Source organism: Argiope bruennichi, chromosome 3 (genome assembly GCF_947563725.1).
Source record: "Argiope bruennichi chromosome 3, qqArgBrue1.1, whole genome shotgun sequence".
In the NCBI taxonomy this organism is placed as follows: Eukaryota; Metazoa; Arthropoda; class Arachnida; order Araneae; family Araneidae; genus Argiope; species Argiope bruennichi.
The window spans coordinates 108,719,563-108,728,965 of record NC_079153.1 but is presented as its reverse complement, the minus strand read 5'-3'; positions in this window follow the sequence as shown (position 1 = coordinate 108,728,965).

Here is a 9,403-nt window from a genome sequence, read left to right as displayed (position 1 = left end):
TCAACAACTGAGTTTATGAATTTAACAAATTTTACTGAACATACAAATTAGGTTTTATCTTTCCTGAGTATAATCTACCACTTAATTTTCTCAAATGTATGGAAGTTTCAAATACATAAATATTTAAGGAAATAACCCAATGGGAAATCTCATTTTATAATAAGAATAACTGTGCATATAATAAAAAGTTGATCAATAAATGCTGAAAAAATTTAATTTTCAATTAAAAAAACTTCTTGATTTTCAACTTGGATACGAAAATTTTCTGAATTTTTGTCACACACACTTATGAAATGAATTTTAAATGATAAGTATGTAAATATTTTGCTTATAAACTGAAGTGATTTAAGGTTATATTTTAAATATTTAATCTATGAATATTAAGAATTATATCTTCTGGTTTGTGAGTGCAATACCTTAAAATCCATCCAGCTAAAAGAAATAATAAAATTTGCTGTGAAGTTTTTTCCAAAATTTTATATCTTCGGCCAATTTTGGATAAAATTTGTCTATAGGAAATCTATCTATGATCGTGTGAATATCTGCACTCATGTTTGTGTATTTGCATTCTTGTGAAAGATAATTTAAAAAGCTGAATTAGTGGACAGATAAAATTTGCTTACGGTTTTATCTCAAGAATTGTTCACTCATATCAAAATTTGCACCAGATCTATTAATTCACCTTCAATCTGTCGGTCTGTCTGTTTATGCGTTGTGAATGGTATAACTAAAAACATAACAATTTTTTTAAAAATGGAATTCAATTTATAGTTTTGACATTTAAAACGTAGTTTTAAATTTTAAACCTAATCAGTCAAAAGAAAATTATCAAACTTGATTCTTTTCATTAAACTACGAAGCTAAACACAGAAAAGACAGTCAGAACCTATAATTACCCATAGAAAATAGAGTCAGGCCCATTAATTTTTGCAGGTGATTAATTGTTACTTTCCTTTCTTATCTCACCCTTTTATGAAGGTCAAAAATTTCAGATATAGTTATTGCTCTAAATAAATAATGAACCATGTTTATCAGAATAAATAAATCACAACAAAAAAATGGAACAAAAATATACATTATTTAATACAAATATTAACCTATCCCCCCCCAAAAAAAACTAACTAAAATTTAAAAAAAAAAAAAAAAAAAAATTTCATAAGGCATACTAAATAGTTGAGATCGTTGAATATAAATGGAATCACGTCACGATGCTGCACTGTCATATGGCGAAAGCAACTAAGCATTCTATCTAACAGCTTGTTATCTTACAATGTGCTGGGAAATAATGTCCTTTATCCCTCCCGAAAAATACTTAACCTATTCTAAAATATAATTCACATTGCTTATTTGTTAGAATAAATCCTATAAGCATGAATGGTTTCTATTTGTGATATCCCCATTCATGATAATAAAGATTTCCGCATTACTTTTTGGAGCACAGAAATTCCACTATCCTACTATTTAAATGTTTATTTTGCCTAGCATACAAAGAGACAATACAATCTGAAGTTCTTTGATTCTGTTAGCATAATTTCTCTAATCTCTAAGAAAGACAATGATTTTGTAAATATGATGAAATTCTACTGAATTCACGATATCAGTCATATTAATAAAAAATTGGCGCTTTTTTTAAAAACATCTGTCACACAATGAAGTATTTCGCAAATAACAATCATATTTGTTCCTTGTCTTATAAAATATAAACTCATAAACAAAACCTCTCAAATCTATGTAAGCATTCGTAGGTAAGACTATCCTAATAATTTCCACTAATGGGGAAAATTAGGATAATTAGGACTAACATTTCATCGTAATCGTTGTGACTTAACGAGATTATGTGATATTGTATAATAACGCATAATATTTTACACTTTTGTATATGTGCAGTATTGCATTAAATGGTATTGTAAAGTATCGCACAATATTATATTGCAAAGCATCATACAATATTACTCATTATTATATTGAGAAATAGTGTACAAAGTCATAAAATGTTGCTACCTAGGCAATATGCTGGTACTGATAATGTTCAGAAACAAAGGAAAATTGCGAATCTAATTTTTTGAATTTCCCCAAACCTGTTTGACAAATTGGCAAATGCAGATTACCTCGTTAATACAGCATCTTTGTAGAAAAGTATTTCCTTAATTTCAAAACTGTAAAGAATTTTTTTTTAAAAAAAAGCAATTTAACGAACTACTTTTATTAGTCGCAGGATCGTTTCAGTATATTATCATGTCATGATGTCACAAAATATTAATAAAATTTAAAATATTTTAGACTTTTTAAAAATAACTGAAGAACAAATAATAATTTTAACACTCTTATTTCAGAAATCCTTTTTCCTTGAATTTTTATGACAGAATAGATTCCAAAATTTAACAATTGGATATATTATGATATTTATATTATTTTATGCAATAAATAATTATTAATTAGCAATAATTATCGCGGTTTTTTTTAATGTTTTTCTTTCGTTGACAAGGAGATTTGTATAAAACAGATCAAACTTCAATTTTTTTCAACTTTTTTTTTTAGATTTTAATTGTTGAAATCACAATGAAATTCAATTTATATCCATAGAATGAAAAATTAATCACTTTATAATGAGTTTTAATTGTTACGGAATATTTTGATTTCTTGTTTTAATATTCAATTCGACTTCCATCTCATCATTATCCGTCACCTTTTAGAAATTTTGAAGGAAAAAATCATTTTCTGTATTTCATGATACTAAAGACTCATTTTTTTTCTAATTTTTCTTTTTTTAATGGAATATTTAATTCATTATTATAATGATTTTATATTCTAATGTACATATATAAAAATATTTATTAGAAGAATATTTCTAAATTCTCCTAATAAATATTTCTATAAAATTTTTCATTCCTAGATGGCGCTTCCTGTCTTGAATCGGAACTGAATATCACTAAACAATTAAATGATCATCAAGCATGGAATATATATATACATATAGAAAGTGTTATATAAACAAACGAGAAAATGTGAGTATAACAAATAAAAAAGTAAAAGGCGAAATTACATCAAAGTGACTAAACATTAAAAAAATAATAATAAATAAATTAAAAAAACATGCGGAAAAAGCTTCAATGCAAGGAAAGATGTGGAAATAAATCGTAAATTAATAATAAAATTGGAAATAAAATGCAAAATAGAATGTGAAACGGACGATCGACGCATTAATTGGTCATCAGGGAATGAAATTAAAGTGAACTGCAAAAGGAATTATAACATTTTCTGCATACATTGTTGACCAATTAAGTGAAATGAGATCCTTTATTTCCACATTTTTATGTTGATTTAAGATATGTGCACATATAATCTTATCATCAGAAATCACAACTGTTTAAAATAATTTCAGAGCTCCAGCACATCAGGAAGCAAAATTCGATTACAAAATTTCATCTTTATACGTATGAACAATTATGTAAAATAATACAGTAGCAAACTGAAAAATAAATATCGTTAAATGAGAAAATTAACAAGTAATTGAAAAAATATGTATTCTAAATGTCTAAATTTCCTTGGACTATGAGGGAATTATAATGTCATATTTAGGCATTTTGGAAAGGGAATCACAATCCTTTCACCGAGTTAAATGAAAACCAGCGACGAATTTCCAACTAGGCTGCCAATTAACCTACGCTACCAATACGCTGGGGGGGGGGGGAGGCACTGCGATTAAAAACTTTATTTTCTTAGTTGCCAAATAAGCAGGTTTTTAAAAAAATATAAATTTTATGCATTATAAAATATTAGGGTAATATCAATTCTTTATGAAGTAAAATTACTCAAATTCTTATATGTTTCATTACATAAATAATTATAAACCTCGAATCTCTGTTTCTATAATATTGTATACATTCATGTATTCTGGGCAGGTAAATAAAGCCTAATCTAAAGCTAAAATGAATCATTAACTTGCTAAAAATGCATTGAAATGTAAAGCTAAATTGAGACGGTTTATTACAAAGAGGATCAATCACATCATGCATACTGCCAAGACCCGCAAAATACCGTAATTCACTGTGATAAAAACTGTATTGTAGAAGATTGATTGAGAGCTGATTGAAAAAGAAAATAAGTTTAAGCTCTTTTCCTAAAAAGTATCTATTACTTCCTAGGCATTTTCACGGAAAAGACATAAATTATCTGTTTGAGGCAAAGTAAAAGGGAAAAAAGGGGGTAATAAAAACCCACAGCTATTCGAGGTAATAGCAACAAAATCGCGCCTATCTTTTCTTACAGGACGTTTTCCGAGTTCATGATGAATACAAATTCCACGAAAGAATCCTTTGTAGCACCGAGGACCTGTTGATCCCGATACCAGAGCAGCGTGTCGGAATCTTCCTTTGTGGCTGAAAGTGCCTCTTCCAGATTCCCCGCGAGTCACTCCGCATTCTGAGCTAGGCGTGACGGGGCGTGGGCAAGGTTTGAGTCGCTGCAGCTTAGCCAGGATTCCACAAATGGTGGCATAAAAGTGAATATAACCACCTGCTGGATCAGATTCATGGTGTCTCCAACAGTTGTGCCTTGAGTGTGGATAATGGCAAGGGTAAGTATTCTAACTAGCATCTAAGTGGATTCAAATGTGTTCTTTACCATGTGGATTACTTTTACTTCTGGTGAATTACATAAGAGCGATTGCCCAAGTTAATAGAGATAGTTAGCTGAATTTGAATTGCCCTATCTTCAGGCCTATAGAAACTTTTACTTTCCATGGATTACACAGCAGATATGGTCTAAGATAATGGAAGCAACTATACATGGATATATGCTATTCTTTTGGTCATCAGATATTGAAGACTTAGTTTGTTGTTATTGCTTTTAATCTCTGGAGTGGCAGATAAATTAAGCAAATAGTCCAAAATTTATAGAAATATCTATATTTGAATATAAACTTTCTCTTTTAACCAGCAAACCTGAAGACTTAGCTTGCTTTCATTATTTTCATTCTACAAGATAAAGCACTCTGTCCAAAGCTGATAGAAACAACTATATGTAAACAGTTTTCTCTTCAAACAAAAATGAATTTTAACTCTGTTTGCTGTTTTTAATTTTATTCAATAAGAATTTTCTGTAAGATTTTTCTTATAAAGATAGTTATATTTATTTATAAAGTTTTCAAGTTTGTTTATAAAGTTACAACATACACTGAAGGCATAGTTTGTTACTTTTGCTTATATTTTACTGCCATAAAAATTCAAAACTGATAGAGATTGTTATATTTGAATATAATCTTAAAAAATTGAAGTACCCATGTGCTGTTATTTGTATAGTTTCTCGTGGATTACATAAGAAAAATAGTTCAAATTGCTGAATGAAGTTGTAATTGAGTGTAAACCTACTTTTTACACCAAGAAATTAAAAGTTAAAATTTTAATTTCAATTATGTTCCTTTTGCTGTGAAACTATCATATTTAACTCATATAACTATCATATTTAACTCATGTTAAGTTATGTTATTAATTATAGATTATTTTTTTATTAAGTTAAGTGTTATTTTCGCCCTTAACGAATTGAAAATCATTATTTATGACTTTACTGAATGATATTCGCACAAAATGTACAAGAATCCGTAAATTAATTCTGAAACTTGAAAATGAAAAAAAAATTATATAGTAAAACATGGTTTAAATGTAGCCACAATAAAAATGCTTTTTATTCAAAAATTCAAATTAAGTATAACTAGGTACAACAAGAGGAAATGGCAGCTTTTAAAGTTTAAATACCAATAAACATCTTTAACATATATAAGTTTTTATAAATAATGCATAATTAAAAAAATAGTTACCAATTTTGTAATTGAAGTAATTGTAAATATTATTAAAAATTTAATATTTTCAAAATAGTAATTCAATGAATAAGTAAATAATTTTAAAAATCAAACTCATACAGCCTTCTGAATGCAACATTTAGGCAACAGAACTTCAAATCAAAAAGAACAATTTACATATAATATGTTCACAATTTTTTAAGTGACGGAATTCTCAAGTAAAAGATTATTCTCTACGATCTCTTAGGACGAAAGGAACAAATATATTTAATTAACCAACACAATTCAGTCATTGAAATTTTTATTTATGGCTTCGAATTAACCAATATAACTTTGAGTGAATTACAGCTGTTATTTTAAAATTATGTTAATAGGAAAATCAAGGGAATAGAAAAAAGAAAAGCTCGAATTTTCGAAAAATTGAATCAAGAAAGTTAGATTTAGTCCTTTTCTCTCTATAAACAAGTAAATGCATAGCATATGTAAGTTACTGTAATAGGGTACGTTTGAAGGAGAAAAATATCACGATTACCATTCAATCCATAACGATTTTGAAAGCTTCTGCATAACATTACCATCTGAAAGGTACCACTTCTTATTCTTTTCAAATCCCAAAGGCCTTTTGTGTTTGACTATCCACATAAAAACAAACAGGTGAAATACATAACCGATCTTAGGGTGACCTATTTCCTCAGTCTGAATTTCTTTTCCATGCATACATCACTTCAGGATCGGAATCTTACAAAGATAGCACATTTGAATATGAAAGCGATCGAGCTGATGAAATACCGAGGATCATGTTTGTGATGTCTTTCGAGATGCAGAACTATACAGAAAAGTCACCGTTGCGTTGAAAACGAAACCGGACGGCGAGTTTCATGTCTAATATATAACAATCAAAAGGATTTTTTAGTCACGTTATCGAAAAACTTACCTCCTTTTAAACCTTTTATGCCTGAAAATTGGTTAAAATGACTGGGCCATAGTATTTCCATTCGTTCTCTTTTTTTTTCTTCTTGTCTGCTTAGAAATCAGATTTGAGAAAAATCTAAAGGAAATGGCAATAATAATAAAAAAAATATAAAGAAAATATTCCTCAATGGATAAAAATTTTTTGAAATCTTTATATAATACAAAAAAATAGAATTGAGTTATAATTACAAATATAGAATATAATTTTAAAAATCACAGATAAAAGCAGTTCTTAAAAGTAAGATTTACTTTTTTCACTTGAAGAATATTAAGGTGTACGTACACACTAGAAGATTTTTTTTAATTTTAACTTTAAAAATCCAGTTTTTTCACAGTCGTTCATTAATATATGTTTAAACTCATTTCAGTGAGAAAAAACCATACTGCACTAATTATTAGTTAATTTAATAATATTTAATGAGCTAATTAGCCTATTTTTTGAAACATGATATCTTAAATTCTAACTTGTACAGACACAAAATTCTAGTTGGATTAATGCATAATATTAGTCTTCTTGTTGTCTGCCTCAATCAAGTTATAAAAATATATAATTTTTTTAAACAATTTTTTCATCAACGATGAATAGAAAAAGCGAGATTTTTTCTGTCATTTTAACTTTTAAATAGCTATTATAAATTTATTTCTATAAATATAACTTTGATTGAGGCACAAAACATCCGCTATTTCATACAGACTATTTTGATGTATAAATAACTGCATTTGGTTATTTTCTTATTGAGTTATAATTATTTGAATGAAGCAACATAGTGGAAGAATATCATTCTTCATAAAATGAGTTTTAAAAACACCGTAACTAGTTTTTAATGAAATCAGTTCAAGAAGAATAATTATAACTCGAGAAATATTTCAAATATTGACAACATCTTGGTATCGTTTGAAAGCTAAAGGATCAAAGAACATTATTAAGCAATAAAAAAAATATTCGATATTTTGAACGATTTTCGAAATTTCAAGTGTGTACATACACCTTAATAAATATTGCAAGAAAAATATTTGTATCCTATATTTGTTTTCAAAAATGGAACATATTAATTTAGTAATATCCAAAGAAGAAAATATTCGATTTTCTTAAAAGTTTAAAAACGTAAAACTTAAATGATAATTTTCACAAATTCCACGGAATCATTTAAAATATAATATTATGAATATTTACAGTATTTGAGTTACTGCAATGTTAATTTAAGAATACCTTCTACTAAATCTATTTTCATTAAATTCAGCTTAAATTTCTAAATTCATTTTAGAAAGTTAGTGGAAATATTTTAATTTTGACATAAAATATCATGATAAAATAAAATTAAAAAAATTTGAAGGAGTTTATAAAAATCTTTAATCCATTAGACATGAAATGCAATTTCTTCAAATTTTATTATTTGTGTCTAGCTCTCTATATCATGATACACAGTCACATTAATTATGAATATGAAGTCACATTAATTATGAATATGAAGTCACATTAATTCTTAAAATAAAATTGAGATTTATTTTATTAAGAGCGTAGTGCTTAAATATTTGCAGAAATTACTTGTATGTATAATTTTAGCAATCATTTATACATTTATTTAATGTATGAAGAATCTGAATCGTAATGAAAACAAAATGTTAACTATTAAGGTCACTGAAATTTTTTTAAAGCTTATATTTTTGTAACAATTTTGATCACAATTTTAGAGTTTATCTCAATTAATGATTGCATTCAATGGCAAGATTTTTTCCTGTCGTTTAATTTTTTCATGCTACCCAAATTTGTTATTACATAAGTCAAACAGAAGCAATATCTATAGTCCAAACATCATTTTATTTCATAAAGTGATATCTCAGAATTTATATTCTACATATAAAATTAATAGAAATATGCAATGGCAATACTTGTCTTGAGATATATTAATTCCATTTGCAGCTCCTAAATATACCACACTCGCTGTGCCTGCTGCTGGTTTTGGTAGCATTGGTCAATGCTTCCGTTACTTGGAGACGCGTTACAAAACCAGCACGCTCGAGCACACAAGATCTGACATCGGGAATTGCACCATCGACGACAAAATCTACGATTACTTGGAGAAGATCCACGAAGTCACGCAGATCAACCACCAGAAGAGAAGAGCCACCACCCTTGATCGAGGAAGATGAAATCGACACAGCAGACTCCAGAGAACAAGCTTCACTTTTCGAAGATGGTAAATAAAATGTGTTCTTAATCATAAAACAATTGTTTATGAACTAGATTAGAACAAACTGGAATAAGCAGAATAATTCTATTTCTTTTCTAGAAAAATCTGAATTTTAGCCTTTGTGTCCAACTTTCGTCGTGTGCCTTTCGAACGTCTTTTGTTGAATTTGTAAATACTAAACTATCCTCTTTGTAATAAACTATGAAATTTTAAATAACTGCGTAGTCCAACATGCAGCACAATATAATAAAAACTGGTTTATTATTATGTAATATTATTATATAATATAATGAGACAATCCAAAATGTTATAAGATATTATAAATACATCATGATATCATTCTATATGCTACATTATTTTTCTGAAATTGGTGTAATTAATGCCAAAATAGCTTTTTGGCATTAATTGCCAAAAAGCTTTTGTGGAACAGTTTTTGCTTTTG